The sequence below is a fragment of the Lissotriton helveticus genome, chromosome 6 (genome assembly GCF_964261635.1).
Source record: "Lissotriton helveticus chromosome 6, aLisHel1.1, whole genome shotgun sequence".
Taxonomy (NCBI): domain Eukaryota; kingdom Metazoa; phylum Chordata; class Amphibia; order Caudata; family Salamandridae; genus Lissotriton; species Lissotriton helveticus.
Window position 1 is genome coordinate 422,911,953 of NC_136067.1, and position 20,631 is coordinate 422,932,583.

A 20,631-nucleotide genomic window follows, 5' to 3' on the forward strand; every position below is an offset into this window, starting at 1 on the left:
TGACTTTAACCTCTGTTATACCTCTGGGGTTAGTGGCCTCTATACACACGGTACTTCCTTCTAGTCCAGTTTATATAGAGCCACTTTCTCACAACACAGTAGTAAGAATTGGATACAATAAGAGTATTCACATTAGGATTAGCAAACTCAAGAGCAAGAACAAGAGCACACAGCTCCGCCAATTACGTTGTACAGTCCCCAAGTGCCTTTGTATGCACTATGGAAAACTGAAATTCTCCATTGACAATTGAACCAGCCACAATAGCGCAAGCCACTGAACGAGCATGTTTGGAACCGACGGCCGGTTGGCTCGATCTATCGGTACAGATGATACATTTGTATCCATCCAAAGGAAGCAACGACAGTGGTGGAGGATGAACATGTTCATACTGTAAAAAATCCTATGTCTGAAGAGCAGGATCAAAGATAAACTTGACATCAGCCCGATGCCAAAGAAGTAACCCATTGTATCCAACGGGGATGTAATGCCGTAAAGTTCGGTACACTCGCCTTAGTCACTGCTTCTAAGGCAGGGAGAGGCGTGAACATAAGAATGCATTTTCCCTGCACAAGCTAGCGTTCTATCAGAATCGCCATTTAGACCGCTGTCAGAAGAAAATGTTGGTTGTATCAACGCATACAGCGGTTTGATACGCTGGCCTTAATTGGGAATGTATGTCCTCCCAAAATTTAAAAATCCCAGCAAAGACTGAAGCTTTTTAATTTCTCCAGGAAGTGGGGGGCTAACCCCCTTCCTTTATTATTGAGCTTGTATCCCAAAAAGAGCACCGCAAAATGTGCGATGTGTGATTTAGCTAAATTAAATTTGTATCCATAGTCGGCAAACGACAAAATAATGTGGTCGAATCGGACAAGATGTGGCATGAGTTTATCCGATAAATATCATCAACGTGTGAGAACGCATCAGGGACTATGCTGTCTAACAAAGAGACAAAACATGCAGCAAAAGCCTCGGGCTATTCTTATAACCCATAGGCAAACGCGTAATTTTTTCTGATTCCCAAGTGCAGTAAATGCTTTCAAGTCACTGCTCTCAGGAGCCAAGTTGTGGCTATAGAAACCATTGAATATATCCAGTGTAGTTTTGTATTTCTTACGAATAAGACTGTTCACTAGCGCAGAGCTATGTGTATTCTGTTCCGCAAATGTACGACAATGACTATTCAAATTTCGATAATCTAATACAATGCGGTATGAGCCGTCAATTTTAGATACTGGAAAAAGAGTATTATTCATCTGCGATATGCAGGATTCAATCACTCCTTGATACTTCAACTGAGTTAGAAGAATATCCCAAACGGGAGCCTAAGCTTCTCCTTTGATTGGATATTGCGGTAGTGGTGTCTGTAACGGGATCTCATGTGCCGGGGATTCTCTAACCCAGCCCACCTGATTACAGTACACCGCTGGGGCAAGGGACAAGGGTCAAAGCCCACTCAGATGCGTAAGCCTTTGCATTTTCCTCAGGGACGTAACTCGAAAAACTCGGAAGTATCACATCTTCCCCCCTAGAAGTGGCTAGCACAAATGGTGGGGGCAAATCGGCCTCTGCCAACAAAATGACATAAGAGGAAGTCAGATTTTCCCCAAAAACCACTGTGATTGTATGCTGTATATCACCTTCGATTTGGAAGACAATTCCAAAGAGTCTATCCGGGGGGAGCTACTCGTGTATCATCTGTTTCTACTGTAATGAATGTATCAGTTGCTTTCATCTCCAGACAGGGACGCAGGGACGCAGTGCCTCCCACACTATGGTAACCTCTGCCGCGCTGTCAAGCAGAGTCACCGCTCATGTCCAATCTAGAAGACGTGTTCTCACCGTCTGAGGCATACATTACTATTACAGCTGCAACTTTTTTCTTCTGATACAGAGGTCTAAAATGAGGCAGATCCTCTTGTTTGGCCTTAACGTCAAACTGCCGAGGTTGATCCCATCCCTGTTGTGTCGTCGGACCTTTGCCAAGATCCTGGCGTTACCCACCACCGACTTGAGAGCCCGATGTGTCCCGTAAAGAAGAGGAGAGCGCTGATCAAGGACTTGAACTCTATCAGGAGTCTTAATTTTCGCACGGTCGCCCAAGTCGTAAGTACGCTCAGAAGACTCGGGTGTTGGTGAACCAGCACGCAAACCCTGCTTCTGTTGTAACTGTCCCTGTTTTTTATTTCTCCAGTTCCTTTTAGGAAAAAACAGGCATCCATCTTTATCAGTCTGGGCCTTTTGTTGAAATTGAGTTTGCGGTTGAGTAAAAGGTTTGGGGCCAGATGTAGGTAATTCATATTTACCGACTCTTAAATACCGAATTTTACCGATTCGGTATTTAAGAGTCGGTAAATATGAAGGGGGGAGATGTAGGTATTACAGAATCTGTAAATACCGAATCTTTAAGATTCGGTATTTACCGATTCTGTAAATACCGAATCAGTATTGTCCTTGATTCCTATGGGCCTTGAAGCCCATAGGAATCAATGGGCAATACCGATTCTGTAATTACAGAATCAGTAAATACCGATTTTAGCAAGGGTGCAGGGGGTGTCACTTTGACACCCTCTAGCACCCCAAAGACGGGCATGTTTGCCATGTGGCACACAGACATGCCCTAAGGGCATGTCTGTCTGTCACATGGCTAGGGGCCCGATGTAGGTGACCATTACCGGTCGGTAACGGCCGAATTCGGCCGTTACCGACCGGTAAATGGGTCAATGAGATGTAGGCGCCATTATAACAGTGAATCGGTAAATTTACCGAATCGGTAAAATTACCAATTCTGTAAAATACCGAATCGGTAATTTTACAGATTCGGAAAATTCCTGATGTAGGTAGCACTGTTTCCAGTGCTACAGGCCTTTTAGATTCGGTATTTTACCACCCAATCCAATTGGGTGGTGAAATACCGAATCCAGGTGTACATGCACACCTGTGCCATGTGACAGACAGTCATGCCCTTAGGGCATGTCTGTGTGCCACATGGCACACATGCCTGTATTTGGGGTGCTAGAGGGTGTCAAAGTGACACCCCCTGCACCCTTGCTAAAATCGGTATTTACCGAATCGGTAAATACCGATTCGGTAATGCCCATTGATTCCTATGGGCTTCAATGCCCATAGGAATCAATGGGCATTACCGATTCGGTATTTACAGAATCGGTAAATAACGAATCTTAACGATTCGGTATTTACCGAATCAGAAATACCTACATCTCCTCTCCTATTTTTTACCACTTCTTAAATACCGATTCGGTATGAATCGGTATTTATGAAGTGGTAAAAAAGATTTACCTACATCGGGCCCTAGGTGTGCATGCACACATGTGCATGCACACCTGAAATCGGTATTTTACCACCCAATTGGATTGGGTGGTAAAATACCGATTCTGTAAGGCCTTAAGGACTCTGAAGAGTCCCACCTACATCTGGAGGGTACTGAATCGGTAAAAATAACAATTCGGTTTTTTACAGATTCTGTACATTTACCGAATCTGTAAATTTACAGAATCTGTAAAATCTGGCCCCCTACATCTCAAGATGCCAAATACCGGTCGGAAACGGCCGAATTCGGCCGTTACCGACCGGTAATGGTTCACCTACATCGGGCCCCTAATTCCCAGACTATTGAGCCTTATGGTTTAATAAGCTTTAGCAATAATCTTTGGCAATTCGTGTTGCTTGCCTGTGTCTGCCACATCCTCCAAGCATTGCGCCACTTGTAAGCATTACAAACATTAGCAAGGATCATATCGCAAACAAAGTCGAACACACCCACCAGTCTCATGCCTGACTTGAGGGCCACCACGGCCCTTGTTCACGGATGGGAGAACGGTAATTGAGGGGGTGCCAAAAAACATCAAATACACAGCTGAAAATACTTTACCCCACGTATTTGCGCAGCAGAACCAGGTGGTCCCACCTGGAAGTTGTGCGACATGAACTGAATAACAGCTCTATGTATACGTGTCAATTAAGTATGTAATGCTCGAAGCTCTACAACTGTAGCAGTGAGATAAGTTGAGTGCGGGGTGTACCCAGCTAAAACGGGCCAAGTGGCCCAATCTATTGACAAGGGGCCTAAACGGACCGGTGCTATTGGGTGAGGGGCCATTAAACCATATTTGGTGATGCCAAGCCATTAGCGGAACTTCAAGAGATCTAAAAGGTCTATAATCCTGCGGAGTCGTGGTGGCAGTATACTCGTGAAACAAATTATCTGTTCCATCGACCGCCGGAAAGGTGACCCAAGAATAAAATACCACTACGTGGAATGCTGGATCCGCTTCTATGACAAAGACAAGCACAACACCAGCATCAGGTACTCCATATTGAGTCAAATAAGCCCTGAGCGGTGCGCGGTTAGGAGGTGCAATAACAACCGCCATTTCAACAATAGAGAAAAACAACCTATGCGTGGCAATGGCAGAGCAATAACGGGGTAATATAAACAAGAAAGACCTTTCAAAATCAAGCTTGAGCGAGAATACGTGGGAGGCATATGGGGACCCACGGGGGATCTTATATATAACGACGGGGGAAAAGCAGAGCTCTTTGGCGCATTCTATAAAGCACTCTACATTAGAGACCAATTGGATGGGGCGTGGCTTGGACCCCGATGTAGGCGGCAGCGGTTCCCGGGGCTCCTCCACAGCCGCCCTTCTCCCGACGACATCCTGGACATATTCACAGCTCCCCGGGCCCAGAACTTGAGCGGCTGTACCCTGTGCCCCCTCTGCGCTGGAGGACAAATGTGTTTGGCCCTCCAACGCGCAGAAACGGACGACTTTGCTGCCCCCGAGATGACGAGCTCGGAGGCTCCCAAAATGGCGGCGGCGGTCCCGCGAACTACAACCTGGCCGGGCCCCTCCTCCGTTGGCTGCTTGGACCCTGGACACTGGGACCATGGAGCGGGAGGTGAGGGGGCCCTGACGCGGTGCTCGCACCGTTCATACAGGCTGATGGTGCAGCGCTACGAGGTTAAGAGCTGCTGATGAGTGTCCCTGCCTGACCCTAAGATGGCGGCGCCCGCGTGATCCCAGGGTGGTGCTGGAGAGCCTGTTGCTTGCGGTCCCTGGTCGTCCGGAGGGCAGCGGTGCCGCACAGGAGCTAGTGGTGCATGATCTGACGGCGTTGCGAGCTTTTCCTGGACCCCCCAAGTGGTGCGAGGGCCCAGAACTCTTGCCACATCCTTGGCCTGCACCGGGGACTGCGACACTGGCCGGGGACATTGTACACCTGAGGTGAAGGGGCCTACGAGCGGATAGTGTTGCTCCCTGCCGCAAGATGGTCAGGGGGGCCAGAAAGAAGGGCTTTGATGTGCTGAGACTCGATGACACGGGTCATTCCATGGAGGGAGACGAGACGGCGTCTGGCTCTGGGAGCTCAGCCCCGCCACGAGACCCCTCCCTGAGTGACATTATGCAGGCCATTGTGGCATCACGCGAGGCCCTGGAGAAGCGGATAGACACCATTGGGTCTGACCTGTCCCTCTTGAAGGATGACCACAAGAAGCTGAAGAGCGAGTAACGACTTCGGAAGCGAACATGAAGGACATTCCTGGCGAAGTGGCTACCCTGAAGGCCTCGTTGGCGGAAGTGGCGCAGAAAGTTCGGGTGCTGGAACTCAGGGCCGAGGATAGTGAAGGGCGCTCCAGACGTAACAACCTCCGTATAGTAGGTGTCCCGGAGAGAGAGGAGGGCCAGGATGCGGTGTCCTTTTTGGAAACCTGGTTGCGGGCGGAGGTGGCGCCGGAGGGGCTCTCCCCATTTTTCGCCCTGGAGTGCGCCCACAGAGTCCCGACGCGCCCGCCTAGATCTGGTGGACCGCTGCACCCGATGGTGGTGCGCCTTCTGCACTACCGGGATCGTGATCACATTCTTCGGCGGCCAGGGGTTTACCGAATCTGCGCATTGGTAACAGCAAGGTCATGATTTTCCCGGACTTCACCAGGGACGTCCAACGACAACGGGCATCCTTCCTGGCGGTCAAGCGAAAATTGAGAACTATGCAGCTGCCCTATGCCATGCTGTTCCCGGCCCGACTGAAGGTCATTGCTGGAGGGGACACACACTTCTTCCTTACACCGCAAGCGGCTTGGGACTGGATAAAGGCTGGTGGAGGCACCCCCCCTTGCGACCACGCCTAGACGAAGCTCCACTGATCTGACACCGACGCGACGACCTGGCTCCCCGGCTGGGTGGCAACAGGAAAGGAATAAGGCGGTGCTGGCAGTGGCGGCCATCAGCCAGGGGGAGGTCAGCCCCTCCAGTAATGCTTCGGAGCGCTCGAAGAATGCTGATTTAAGTCCTGGCTCCAGCAGCGCTCATGGCCTCTCAGAGGCGGACCTACAGGTGGTAACTCCACAAACGGAGGATGGCACCAGCACCCTGCTCGACAACCTCGCCAACCTGGGACTCAAGCAACTGGTGTCCACCCCCACCCACCTCGCCGGACACACACTCGACGCAGTCTTCTCCTCCAGCACAGACATCGACTTCAGCCACGCCACAGAACTTCAATGGACGGACCACAGCTGCGTCCACTTCACCTTCAAGAGAACGACGACCCACCACCACCAACAACAGGCCGCCCGCAGAAGCTGGAACAAGATCACAGCAGACCAGCTCGCCACCTCCCTGAGCCAGCACCCTCCTGCCAGCTCAGCGGACCCCAGCCAGGCCGCCGACAACCTCACGAAGTGGATCAGCAACTGCGCGGACGAACTCGCCCCACTGAGGACCCCGCCCAGCAGACCCGGCAGCAAGAAGGCCCCTTGGTTCACCGACGAACTCAAGAGCTCCAAGAAGAACTGCCGAGCCCTCGAGAAAGTCTGGAGAAGGGATCCGACACCGGACAACAGGACCTCCTTCAAGCTTGCCACCCGGAAACACCACCAGCTGATCCGCGCCGCCAAGAAAACAGCATTCAAGGACAGGCTGGACAACAACGCACACAACAGCAAGGAACTCTTCAACATCGTGAAAGAGCTCTCCAACCCCAGCGCAGGAAACAACGACATCACCCCATCGCAAGACCTCTGCAACTCCCTCGCCTCATACTTCCACAACAAGATCGCGGACATACACAACAGCTTCAACAACCAACCAACGCACACCATGACCGAACAACCACCCCCCACTACCACCCTCCACGCCTGGACCCCGATCAGCACCGAAGACACCATCCGCACGATGAACTCCATCCACTCCGGATCTCCGACCGACCCCTGCCCTCACCACGTCTTCAACAAGGCCGACGCTGTCATCGCACCCCACCTGCGAGACATCATCAACACATCCTTCGACACCACCATCTTCCCTGAGAGCTGGAAACACGCCGAACTCAGCGCTCTACTCAAGAAACCAACAGCGGACCCCACCGACCTCAAGAACTACCGCCCCATCTCGCTCCTCCCGTTTCCAGCCAAAGTCATCGAGAAGACCGTCAACAAGCAGATGGCCGCCTTCCTCGAGACGAACGGATCCCTCGACCCCTCACAGTCCGGCTTCCGAGCCAACCACAGCACCGAGACCGCCCTCATCGCCGCCACCGATGACATCCGAGCCCTGATGGACAATGGAGAAACAGCGGCCCTCATCCTCCTAGACCTCTCCGCGGCATTCGACACGGTCTGCCACCGCACCCTAGTACGGCGCCTCAGCAACATCGGAATCCAGGACAAGGCGCTGGAATGGATCATCTCCTTCCTCGACGGAAGAACACAGAGAGTCCGCCTACCACCGTACAAGTCAGAGGCCTCCGAAGTCATCTGCGGCGTCCCTCAAGGATCATCTCTGAGCCCCACCCTCTTCAACGTCTACATGAGCCCCCTCGCGGCCATCGTACGCAAACACAACCTCAGCATAATCTCCTACGCCGACGACACCCAGCTGATCCTCTCCCTGACCAACGACCCCGCCGCCGCCAGAGCCAACCTGCACGAAGGGATGAAGGAGGTAGCCGAGTGGATGACGACCAGCCGCCTAAAACTGAACTCGGACAAGACGGAGGTCCTCATCCTGGGACCCTCACCCTCCGCCTGGGACGACTCCTGGTGGCCTCCCGCCCTGGGCTCCGCACCCAAACCAACAGACCATGCACGCAACCTGGGCTTCATCCTGGACTCCTCCCTCTCCATGACCAGGCAAGTCAACAACGTCTCCTCGGCGTGCTTCAACACCCTACGCATGCTACGGAAGATCTTCTGGTGGATCCCCACCGAGACCAGGAGGACCGTCACCCAGGCCCTCGTCACCAGCCGACTGGACTACGGCAACGCCCTCTACGCCGGTACCACCACCAAGCTCCAGAAGAGACTCCAGCGGATCCAGAACGCCTCAGCCAGACTCATCCTCGACATCCCACGAACCAGTCACATCTCCGGACATCTCAGAGACCTTCACTGGCTCCCCGTCAGCAAAAGAATCACCTTCCGCCTCCTCACCCACGCACACAAAGCCCTACACGACCAAGGCCCGAGCTACCTCAACAGCCGAGTCAACTTCTACGCTCCCAAACGCCACCTCCGATCAGCCAACCACGCCCTCGCCGCCGTCCCCCGCATCCGAAGAGCGACTACAGGAGGAAGGTCCTTCTCCTACCTGGCTGCCAAGACCTGGAACTCCCTCCCGACCGACCTGCGCCTGACCCAAGACCACCTCTCCTTCAGGAGGAAGCTGAAGACCTGGCTGTTCGAGCAGTAGCGGCACCCCCCCCCCCCCCCCCCCCCAGCGCCTTGAGACCCTACGGGTATGTAGCGCGCTTTACAAGTGTCATTGATTGATTGATTGGCATCTTTGGCTGATGTGGCTGTGAGGACATTGGACACGCTGATGTACGGTACTGGGATACGGGACGGGCCCTGCCTGCTGGTGCTGGGGGGCGGGAGGCAGCTGGCTTCTGTTGATCATTACTGTGATATTGGGGGGTGAGCTGTGGGTTGTTTCTGAATACTTGGGAGAGGGGGGGGAAGCTTAGGATCTGAATAAGATTGACGTTCCAAACAGCCTAGCCTGCTCTGGTTGATTTACGCTTGATTTGCAGGCTTTGGATGGGGTTACCACATTGGTTGTCTGTCCTGGGGAGTGGGAGTTGGGTAGGATTGTTTGGTTGTGTTTGTGGGGGGTGGTGGGTGGGATCTGGGCGTGTCAGAGGGACCTATGAGGGAACATGTGAACTGCGATGTGGGCTGCCATGGGACCCTACTTAGGCTACAAATGTCTCACGTGGAATGTGAGGGGGATGCATACCATGCATAGACGCCACAAGATTCACTCATATTTAATTCGGCGGGGCATTCATATTGCCTTCCTCCAGGAAACGCATCTTTTAGCAAAGGAGGGGAAAGCATTGCAACGGAGATGAAGGGGGCAAGTCTACCACACTGATTACTCGGCCTACGCTAGGTGGGTGGTCATCTGGATAAGGGCGAGGGTACTATTTCAATGCATGCAGCAGCTTATTGACCCTGAGGGGAGGTATACAGTGGTGAGGGGAAAACTAGATGGGATGGACCTAACGTTGGGTTGTCTATATGCCCCGAACGTGGAACAGCCTGCCTTCTTCTCCTCGTTGTCCTGCAAACTGGCCCCGTTTTTAGTGGGACCATTGCTCCTTGCAGGGGACTTTAATTGTGTAACTGACACTGCATTGGACCGCTCACATCCCCCCTTACCAAATGCACCGGCGAGCAAACTGGCGCTTGTGCGTTCTGACTGGCAACGTCAATGGGGGCTGATTGACTCATGGAGAGCTAACCACCCATTAGACAGGGACTATTCCTTATTTTCCTCCCTTCACAAACTTCACGTCCGTATAGACGCCTTCGTGTGTTCCCCGGAAGTGCACGGAGAGGTGTGCCACAGTGAATACCTTACGCGCACGATCTCCGACCATAACCCGCTGCTGGTGCAGCTACGATGGTCGCAGCGTCGCCTACGAATTCCCACCTGGAAACTACGCCCGGAGACGCTTGACGATCAGGTCTTCCGGACCGAGATAGCCTCGAGTATGGAGACGTATTTTCAGATCAATGCGGGGACCGCGGGGTCGGCCACTGTTGAGTGGGATGCCTTCAAACAGTGGTGCGGGGGCGATGCATTGCGACGGTGTCGGGGGTTCGGAAAACCTTACTAAGTGACATTCGCCGGGAGGACGAGAAGCTCGCTCGCTGGAGAGAGAACGACCTGAGCGACCGGACATTCATGAGGCCCTACTCGAGGCGAGGGACTCAGCGGCGGCGACTACAAATCCTACCTCACGCGTGCACATTCGGAACGGGATAGAACGGGGGCTCTCTTGGCCTGGCTAGCCGAGGTTCGGTCATCCTTGAACTCAGAGATCACACGGGAATGGCGCGGTTCGACCAACAGGGAATTAATGAACTATTCTATGATTATTACACGGAACTATACCGTAGTCGGGTCCTTCCGTCGGAGGACGAGTTCCAGAGATTCCTGGAGGGTTTGGGTTTGCCGGAGCTGGACGAAGAGGACGCAAAACCTCTGGGGGATAAAATTGAGGTGAGGGAGGTGAGAGTCGCCATCAAGAGTATGGCACGGAATAAAACGCCAGGCTCCGATGGTCTCCCGACGGAATTCTATCACACCTACGTCAACCTCCTGGCGCCTCAACTAGCGTGGCTCTACAATGAGGCTAAACGACTGGGCAGCTTACCAAAGACCACTGGCGAGGAGCTAATTGTCCCGCTACTGAAACCTGGCAAGCAGCCTTGGGACAGATCGGCGTATCGCCCCCTGTCCATGCTTAACCTGGAATACAAAATTTTGAGCAAAATTTCGGCGACGCGTCTACTCCCCCACATGTCCACACTGATCCACGTGGACCAATCTGGCTTTATCCCGACCCGCAACACCGCGCTTAATATACGACAGCTCCTCCACGTTCTGTAGGCTGACGCCTACGATGTGGATGAAGCGGCGGTGTTTGCAATCGACATGGAGAAGGCCTTTGATAGCCTGGAATGGCCCTACCTTTTCCATGTTATGCGCACAATGGGACTGGGCAAGGACTTTGTGGATTGGACGGCACTATTATACCGGAACGCTACGGCAAGGGTCAGAACAGGAGGTGTAATATCTGAGGCTTGTGCCGTAGGAAGGGGCACTCGTCAGGGTTGCCCCCTCTTCCCCCTATTATTTGCCATAGCGATCGAACCTTTGGCGGGGCGAGCCCGGTTGGGGCGGGCGTATCAGGGGTTGGACGTCTACGGGCAGGTGCACCATATCGCATTATACGCTGATGACCTCCTACTGTTTTTGGCGGACTCTGCTGCCTCCCTGCGGGGGGCTTAATCCCTCCTTAAGTCGCTGAGCACGGTGTCTGGCCTCAGAGTGAACTGGGCGAAATCGTACCTGTTCCCGACTCGTGCCGTAGAACATGCCCGCACTCTACGGAAGGAGTGACCTGGGAGGAGAGGAGTCTTCGCTACCTGGGTACTTTGATCTATCATAAAAGAATAGACATTCTAGAGGGCAATATCGGGTCGGCGATCACTTACTAAAACGAATTTCGACTTCTGGAGTACGCTTCCATTGTCACTGGCGGGGAAGGTGGCGCTCCTTAAGATGGTGATTCTACCGAGATTGCTCTATTTTTTCCGAACTCTTCCGGTCTGGATCCCGGCGAGTTACTTCCGGAGGCTACGGGCCATGGTGACTGGTTTTCTGTGGAGTTCGGATAGACGCAGAGTGGCACACAACACGCTTCTACGGCCTCGGGCTGAGGGGGGTCTCGCGGTGCCGGATTACGAGCTGTACTACCTGGCGGCCCAGCTACAGTGGTTGACACAGTGGGTAGCGAGAGCCACGAGAGAAGAGGACGGATCCGGTGAACCGGCGGGGCCGGTTCGGGTAGTATCCCGGATCGTTCTGGGCCTCCCGATGGGGGACCTCCATCTCTCCCAGGAATTCTCGACGGTCCGGAAGTGTTGGAATAAGTATCTGCGGAGGGGACATATTGCGGTTCCATACGCACCTGAGATCCCGCTCAAATTATGCAGGGCGCTCCCGCATGGGGTCACATGGCACCGTTTGGAAAACTGGGAACATCAGGGCCTAACGACCGTTGGGGATCTGTATGATGACGGCGTGCTACTGCCTTTCGATCTCTTGAGAGATCGCTTTCATCTTCCGGGGGGAGACTTCCTCCATCATGCGGCGCTGACAGCGGCGATCCGTAAACATTGGGGGACAGGTATGACGGAACCGCCACTATCCATGGGCTGTCAATACGTGGTAATGGCCGCGGGGACGGTTAAGGCCATTACGTGCCTCTATAAGCGCATGACTATGGAAGCTTTGACCCCGCTGCTAGCTCTGAAGGCGAAATGGGAGGCGGATTTAACGACGGAGATCCCTGAGGCTGCGTGGTGTGGTATAGTAGAGCGGGCCTGGAAAGGGACGCGCAATGCGAGGTTTCAGCTGGTGCATTTTTACATCCTACATAGAGCATACCTGACCCCTGACAAACTACATAAGTACTTCCCGACTCACTCGGCGGCCTGCCCGCACTGCCCGCACTGCCCGGCAGAGGTGACCGATTTCTAACACATGTTCGGGTCCTGCCCAGCACTGGGCTCCTTTTGGCAGGGGATAGTGGAGAGTCTGCGGGAGGTCACTGAGAGGGATTTAAAGCCCACAACGGCACACTGCGTTCTACACTAGTTCCCCACACACATCAAAGAACAAAATCACTAGTAAGTTCCTGGACCTGGGTCTGCTTTTAGCGAAACGAGCCATAACATCCCAATGGAAGGCGAGTAAGGGCCCCACGGTGGAGAGACGGTGGGCGGAGCTCAATAAATGGGCCAGGTGTGAGGGGGAGGTACGTCTGCAGCTGGCACTTAGGGCAGGTACTGATAATGCTCTGGAGCGGGCCCAGGCCTGGGAACGATTGGTTCTGGCACACTTTTGGACTCTGACAGCGAAGGCTCCCCCGCACGTAGTCCTGCTCCTTAGGTACCTTAGCCTGGGTTTGTGATCGTCCAGGTTCTTTCCCTTGGATTGCTCCACACCCCACGTGATGACTGCAGTCTCCTTTTGGTTACTCCTGATAGTCTGTCTCGGACCTGCACTGCCCGCAATGGATTCTAGCTTGCTCTTGTAGAACTCTGACACGCCTGGGGGTGGGGGCAGGGGGTGGAGGAGGGGGGTAGGGGTAGGGGGGGTAAGGGATATAGGGGCTTGGGTTGGGGAGTTGGGGGGGGGATGTTTGGTTTTGTTAGGGGCTCAATAGGCCGGGAGCGGGAGGACCGGGCGAAAAGAAAAGCAGCTGGATTGATCGACGAACTGGTTGTACAAACTATAACTCTGCAATAAAAATATATAAAAAAAAATTATTTTAAATTAGAGACCAATTGGATTCCAATACCAAACGGGATTACTTACAGACATTACACTTTCCTGAATGGAACGATATACTTACTGCCCCCATTACCTCCGAAGACTTCAACGCTGCTATTAAGGCTTTCAAACCACATAAAGTCGGACGCCACTCCACACCTCACACGACTCTTCAAAAAGATGGTGGAGGAGGGCGAAACCACTGAGTCCATGTTTGAAGTGGTGATTTCTGTAATACCCAAGCCAGGAAACGATCCCAACCTGCTGTGCCTCTTACCGACCTACCTCCCTGTTGAACCTTGACGCGAAGCTTTACTCCTCCATCCTGACTAGGCGTCTGAACGATCTCATGCCCGATCTTATACACTCGGACCAATTGGGATTTATCAAAGGTCGCCAAACACATGATAACACCCGCCGCATTATACATCTAATAGCAAACGCCCACAGACGTCATATCCACGCTGTTTTGGTAAGGCTAGATGCTCAAAAAGCCTTTGACAGGGTAGATTGGCCAGTCTTATTTAATACCCTCAGCGCTTTGGATTTTCACCCAAATTTCTTACTATGATTCAAGCTAATTATCTTCAACCCCGATCTAAAGTCACGGTCAATGGAGCACACTCACCCTCCTTCTTCCACTCTAGAGGCACCAAACAGGGTTGCCCTCTCTCACCCCTACTCTCTGCCCTTAGCATTGAGCCGTTAGCGATGGCGATTAGAGCCAACCCTGACATCCAAGGTATATCGTTTACTGGTGATCCTCACAAAATTTCATTTTTTGCAGACAATGTCCTACAGTCACTTTCCGACCCTGCTATGTCTCTTCCACCCTTACAATTAGAACTCCAACAATTTGAAGCTGTAGCGGGCTTTAAAATAAATCTTAGTAAATCGTATATCCTTAACACCACACTCCCACAGGTGGAGGTTCGCTGTCTCCAGCCTCTCACTCCCCTCCAATGGACCGCTACCTCTATACAATATCTGGGGATTCACCTAACACCTACATTAGAGGGACTCTACATGGCTAACTTCCCCCCCATTCTTACCCGTATCCAAACAGAACACACAACATGGAAACCTCTCTTTCTGTCCTGGTGGGGCCAGATACACGCAGTCAAAATGACACTCTTTCCTAAGCTTCTCTAATTATGCCAGGCCCTGCCCATTGAATTAAACAAAGAGTTTTTTGGGGGAGTTAAGACCCTGATTTTGCACTTCATTTGGCAAGGAGGACGTGCCCGCTTTTCTTCCTCCCTACTACGTCACTCCCGAGCGGAGGGTGGAGTAGGACTCCCAGATATTACACTATATTACAAAGCTGTGCAACTGAGAGTGATTACTGAGTGGTCCAAACGGGAATCCGATAAACACTGGCAACATATGGATCGCAGTGTGACGGGGAGGACTATCTGGAATCTACTTTGGCGTCCCATGCAGGACAGACCCAAAAGTGCATACGACAGCACCCCCATGCGTACCATTCTGAAAGTGTGGGACTTGGTTCCGGGGGACGACAGATGCACCTCTTTCCCCTCCCCATTTACACCACTTCATTTTAATCCAGCATTCCCCCCGGGCTTACAAGAGGGACCCTTTGATGCGTGGAGGGAGGGAGGATGTCTTGTGCTGACACACCTTTTTCATAACTCTGATCCCCTCACCTTTGACAACTGCAAGCGAGACTATGGCCTAGAGAACTCAGAATGATACCACTACATTCAGCTAATGCATTGGGCTCTCACGCCTCGGGTGCGAGAAGCGGCCACCCGTCCTCCTACTAGACTTGAGTCCTTTCTATCCAAAACCACACTATGAAAGGGGTGATCTCATTTATATATAACTTACTACTCACCACCACACGCTCTCCACGACCATGTTACATGTCTATGTGGGAGGGAATAATACAGCACGGCATATCCGACACCGAATGGGCACATCTATGGACCGACATCACCAGACTTAATCATTCAACAGAACTTCAGGAGACTCATCTTAAGACCATGATGGACTGGTATCTCCATCCGTCCCGGCTCAAGCAGATCTTTCCCAACACTACTGACAAATGCTGGAGGGGTTGTGGAAGTTTGGGTGACTTTCAGCACATTTGGTGGGATTGTACATCTATACGTGCCTTTTGGGAAGAAATACTCGCACACATTAAGGACATACTAGGATACCCCATCCCAACTACCATAGCTGAGGTCCTTTTCGGTCTCTGCGACCCTGCCCTGGAACACAAAACCCGAGCTGACAAGTCAATCATGTGGCTCCGTATAGGTGCGGCGCAAGTAACCCTAGCAGCCGCTTGGAACACAGAAGCAGGCTCCAGCACTTTCCCTCTGGCATTCTCGGTGTGGAAATTACTCAGCTTAGAAAGAATGTCGGATATCTTTAGAGATAACTACAAAAATGTTGAATTCAAATGGGGCCCGCTGGTCGCTTTCCTCTCCTGAGGTCTACCATCGGCTGTCTTTCCTCCTGCGATCAGAGCTCTTCACCTTTTTCAGTACTGAGTTACCTCTAATTACCACATATTGAATGAGTCACATTCAACTTGCCGCCACCATTGTTGAGGAGGGGGGAGGGGATAGGCTTTTTTTAATTTTGTTACTCCACTGTTGGGAGTAGTTTTTTGCATGTTTTTACTATATCTAATGCAGCACCTTCTGGTTGGAAGGAAATGGGGGCATACCATCACAAAAGAAAGATGGGCTATTATATACATTTTTTTAATTTCTACATGGATCACAAATGTTTGCCCCTAGCCCCCCTGTTGATAGAAACTGTACCCTTCAATTAAGCACCGTCATGAGACTGGGGCCGTGTTAACACCTATGCATTGTGTAACTCTGTACATCTTGCGTACTGCTGCAATCTTTAACACTCTCTGCACTATATGCAATGATGGTACTACCCTATGATGTCAATGGAACAAATTTCAATAAATATAACTTTGAAAAAAAATCCAGCTTGAAAAACCTATACAATATCAAAATATAGGGGGCTACACCGTCACAGCTGTCTCCGGAAACAGAAGTGAGGGGTTTGTGGACAAATACAAGCACTACTCAGGATTCTCGCAAATAAGAACCAAACCAAACGTTGGGCACAATGTTGCGGGGATTCTGCACATACTCAGAACTATGCGCAGGAAAACAGGACCTCGGTGTATAGTGACCAAAATCCAAAAACCGACTAGCTATAGGGTCTCATTCATTCTCCTACATAATCACAAAGCTACAAATGATTAGACAACCAGAACTCAACACTCCCGACTCTCTCAGAAATCGCGGTAATAAGACATACCCTTTCGCTCACACACTCATACTTGTCCACAATAAGGATTGCCAGAGTCACTGTATAGTTCAACATTTTTATTTTAACTATCATGATCTATAATGCAGTATATGAGCCACCACCAGCAGCAAAATGCATAAACTTAGAACAGTTAGCATGGTTACATTTCTACAGAATATAAAGGGGGATGTCATCATATACAGACAGTGGAAAAAAGACTATAAGGCCTATCGACCCTCCCCTCGGTAAGTTGAAGTTTACTATATAAAGGAAGATCTCTGGGCTTTGTCAGGAGACCCCATACCCTAGAGCCTAGATTGAAGGTTTACATCATAGGAACAGCATAGCTCTTTTCCAAGGAAAGGTCTCTCTCCAAGTGTGTGTTTGAACAACATGCATCACCGTAATATCAAAGCACGGGTTTCCAGCAGTGCAGCTGTGTTTAGCATGTTTTGTCTAGGTGCTATGGACTGAACAGAACAACATGGGGCATGTTTATCAACCATGCACATCGTGTTCAGACTAAACTCCAGGAACAGGCAGAGAACGCAGAGAGCAGACAGTTCTCCTGTGAAAGGCAACAGAGTCTTGCAAAATAAAGTCAATTAGCAACGCGCAAAAGCAGCATAATAGCAGCAGAGCTCATGCTAACTTAGCAATGTCGACAATGACCCCACTGGCCATATAACAATACCTAACTTTTCATTGGCTTTCTTTGGTGTCAATGACTCTTTGTATACATGTATTTGAAGATTCATTCATATGCTTTGAAGTTTGCCATAGAGGTGGCCACTCCCAATTAAATAGTGAACTAAGTGTGATATAAAAAAATACCCTACAGAACCAACTGTTCTCCATACCAATTGAATCACTCAAGGGTGCGGCCCTGGAGCCCTGAGGCCACATCGCAGCGTTGAAGTATGTTGCGATGAACGGCTTAGTTGCGAGTGGGAATGCTCGAGAATTGGTCAGCCGTGAAGTACACACTGACTAGTGAGGCGAGTCTTGACTACGGTGTAGCTGACTGGGGAAACTCGTGGCCGCTTGGTGCTGCCCTGTGTGAAAGCCCTGAATGGAGTACAGTGAGAATAGGGGCCTGGGAGAGTCTCTAACGAAGAAGCTCCGCCATGATTGCTTTACTGGCACCCAAAGGACAGTGGAGTGCTGAGAACATTGTGATAGAATCCAATGCCTTGGACAACAGCTGGAGTAACTTGTGGGGGACAGATGACTTTAAGAGAGAGGGCTACTCACCGATGTCCTTATTGCAGAGGTTGAAGGTTCCACTATATGAGGCCTGATGATGAGGAAGACAAGGGAAGCTGCCTGAGATCTGGAGTAGTGACATCAATTGCTTTGCACCATTAATTGCTTTGCTGGAATTTGCATTGCATTCGAAGGACGCCTGTCTCTTTTAATTCTAGAACCATTACATAACAGGTCTGAGGCGAACACCAGCATGCGACGAGGAGGGATTAGTAAGAGCTGCCCGCACCCAATAATGACGGGGAAATCAACCTGCAAACACGACCAGAGTGCTGACCTTGGGTCAGAGTCCCAAGACAAGACTGGGAGCTCTGCTGACTCGCCGGAGGCCCCCAGAACCCCACATTACATGCCTCACGGCCTCGAGTGAGAGACGTGAGGTGAAAATTGACTCTATCGGCACAGACTTGGGGCTCCTGCAAGGTGACCACCTTCGCCTAACTGAGAGGGTAACTGCAAATGAGCCACTGCTAACGGAGTCCGCCTCCACTTTGTCTGCCCTTAGAGACCACCTGTCAACAGTTGAAACTATAGTGCGCATGTTGGAACTTCAGGCAGAAGACGCAGAAAATTGTTCCGTCGACAACATAAGAGTAGTGGGTCTGCCAGAGAAATTAGAGGAACCATTAAGAAAATGGGGTATAACCCAGAAAAGGTCAACAGACCTGGGTATCGTTTAGTATAGAAAAAAAAGTGGTCCTAGACACAATTTACATAACATATTTAAATGTAATGTTCATTTTTGCATCTGAGTAATCTATGTAGGACTTAATCCTGAAAGAAAAAAAGAAGAAAAACAACAAGCCAAAAGCGTTTGCGGTCTTATCAAAAAATACCCACAACAGATTTTATGACACTGAGTTCTGTAGGGCAATATAAATACGCAATTTATTTCATATTCATATTCATATATACATATTTATAAAAACTCAGAGGTTGTGGGAGTTCTGCCAGGTGCAGTAGAAAGTGCAAAGATGTGTGCTCAAGTGAAAGAGGGAAAAATGAATAAAAAAGGATAATCCAATTAGTTATGACAAAGACTAAGGTTCTATTCCCTTAGTGTTGAGCCTGCCCCACGTATATCAACCATACGGTTTGATTATAGTCTTTCAAAGGGCGGGGGAAGAGGTGCATGTACAAGAAAGGGGGATCGTCGACGTTTCGACCCTAGCGCTGTGAAGGGAGGATCAACACCTCAGCTACGGGTCTTCCTCAGGACGGACTGAAGGTAGGGGGACCTGGGAGAAACCATATTGAGAATCAAACAACTAATATCTAAGGATTAAAAATATTAAGAAAACCCAGTCAAAGGGTTGCGTACTCCACCTAGATTGCAGAGAGACAGCTCCCCAACAATGAGGGTGGCCACCTAAAGACAAAAAACGCATATGGCTAAGTGCCCATAAAACCAAATACTGGCACTTGAGATCTACAAAATGCACAATTCCTTTGTGCATATTCCTAATAATAAGACAAAAGCACTCACCAATTAATGGTGTGCTCCAGTGTTCCAAATTTAAACACCTGATCTATCACTCATCCCTTAGTGAAGAGGTCACAAGCAGGAAATGTATCCAAATCACAAGAACATGTGGACAAAATAAATGTATTGCCCAGCATACAAAACAGACAACTTAGATTTGACATAAATACAACGTGTAAGCACACCTAGATTCAGAAAAACACTCACCCAACGGTGATTCTTGATAATTTATAATTGTTTATAGCAAAAAACGCCAGTCCTTTAATTCCAAGGCGTGGTCCTGAAAAGTTAAGCCAAAGGGACTGATTAACTGTTGTCCATAAATATAGATATACATAACAAAAGACTCATTGCTCTCCGCAAGAAAAATCACAGTCCTCATACCTGTAATTGACAACAAAAGACCTCCTAAACGGGTGCCATCGCCGCAGACAACCCGAGGGCAGTAGCGTTGTAGAAGATATATGCCTCGCGTGTGGCGTGCACGCTTCCAGGAGACGTGCAACGCACACGCAGCTACAGAATAAAAGTCCCTCAAGACAGAGCGTCTGCGCTCGGTGCTTCAAAATCAAAGTCCATAGTCAAAAAATGTGTATACTCGCAGCAAAGCGTGCCTTCAGGAGAGGGATAAGGCAAGCAAGGGTGCTCGAGATTTTAGGGTATGACATAGAATAAAGAGGACATAGTCAAACAATAATAATACAGTGTGAGACAAATTACATATGGTAGCCAAAAAAGGGGAGATACTGACATGATAAGTGTTAGAGTAATTACTTAGCATGATACCTCTCTCGGTCTATGTATGAAAACCTGATCTCAAAGGCATGTATTACATTGATAGTTTAAAAAAGAAAAATACTCATAGGCATGTGTAAGACGAAAGCTCAACATACATTTCATCATGCAAGGCAAAGGGTGTTGGAGTAATTACTTAGCTTGATAAATCACTACGTCTATGTATAAGATGCATGATCTCACAGGCATATATTATATTAATTGTTTACAGAGGAGAAATGCTACTATGCATGTGTAAGACGATATGTCAAAGCACATTGCATCATGCAGGCAAAGTCTACGTATTCGAGTCCCACATTCTAATAAATGTTACATAGGTGTGACAACATTAAGTTATTAAAAGAGAAAGCATGATCACAGGGCCCTGTAAACCTAAAGACCTTTCCATCCGGGACAAAATGGCGCCAGGGGAC

General features: G+C 50.2%; 1 protein-coding gene across 11 annotated transcripts in view; it reads right to left on the reverse strand.

Annotated features, from left to right (window-relative positions):
* The window catches only part of DCDC2C (doublecortin domain containing 2C), a 5,988,712-nt gene that overhangs the window by 5,570,149 nt on the left and 397,932 nt on the right, over positions 1-20,631 (reverse strand). The window contains exons 1-2 of one of the 11 annotated variants that reach the window (XM_078647860.1): positions 19,808-19,854; positions 19,631-19,703 (exon numbers count right to left, since the gene is read on the reverse strand). The exons of the other annotated variants lie outside the window; for them this stretch is intronic. The gene's annotated coding sequence lies outside the window, so the exon portion shown is untranslated. Of the gene's footprint in view, positions 1-19,630; positions 19,704-19,807; positions 19,855-20,631 lie in introns of those variants that run through there. 11 annotated transcript variants of the gene reach the window in all.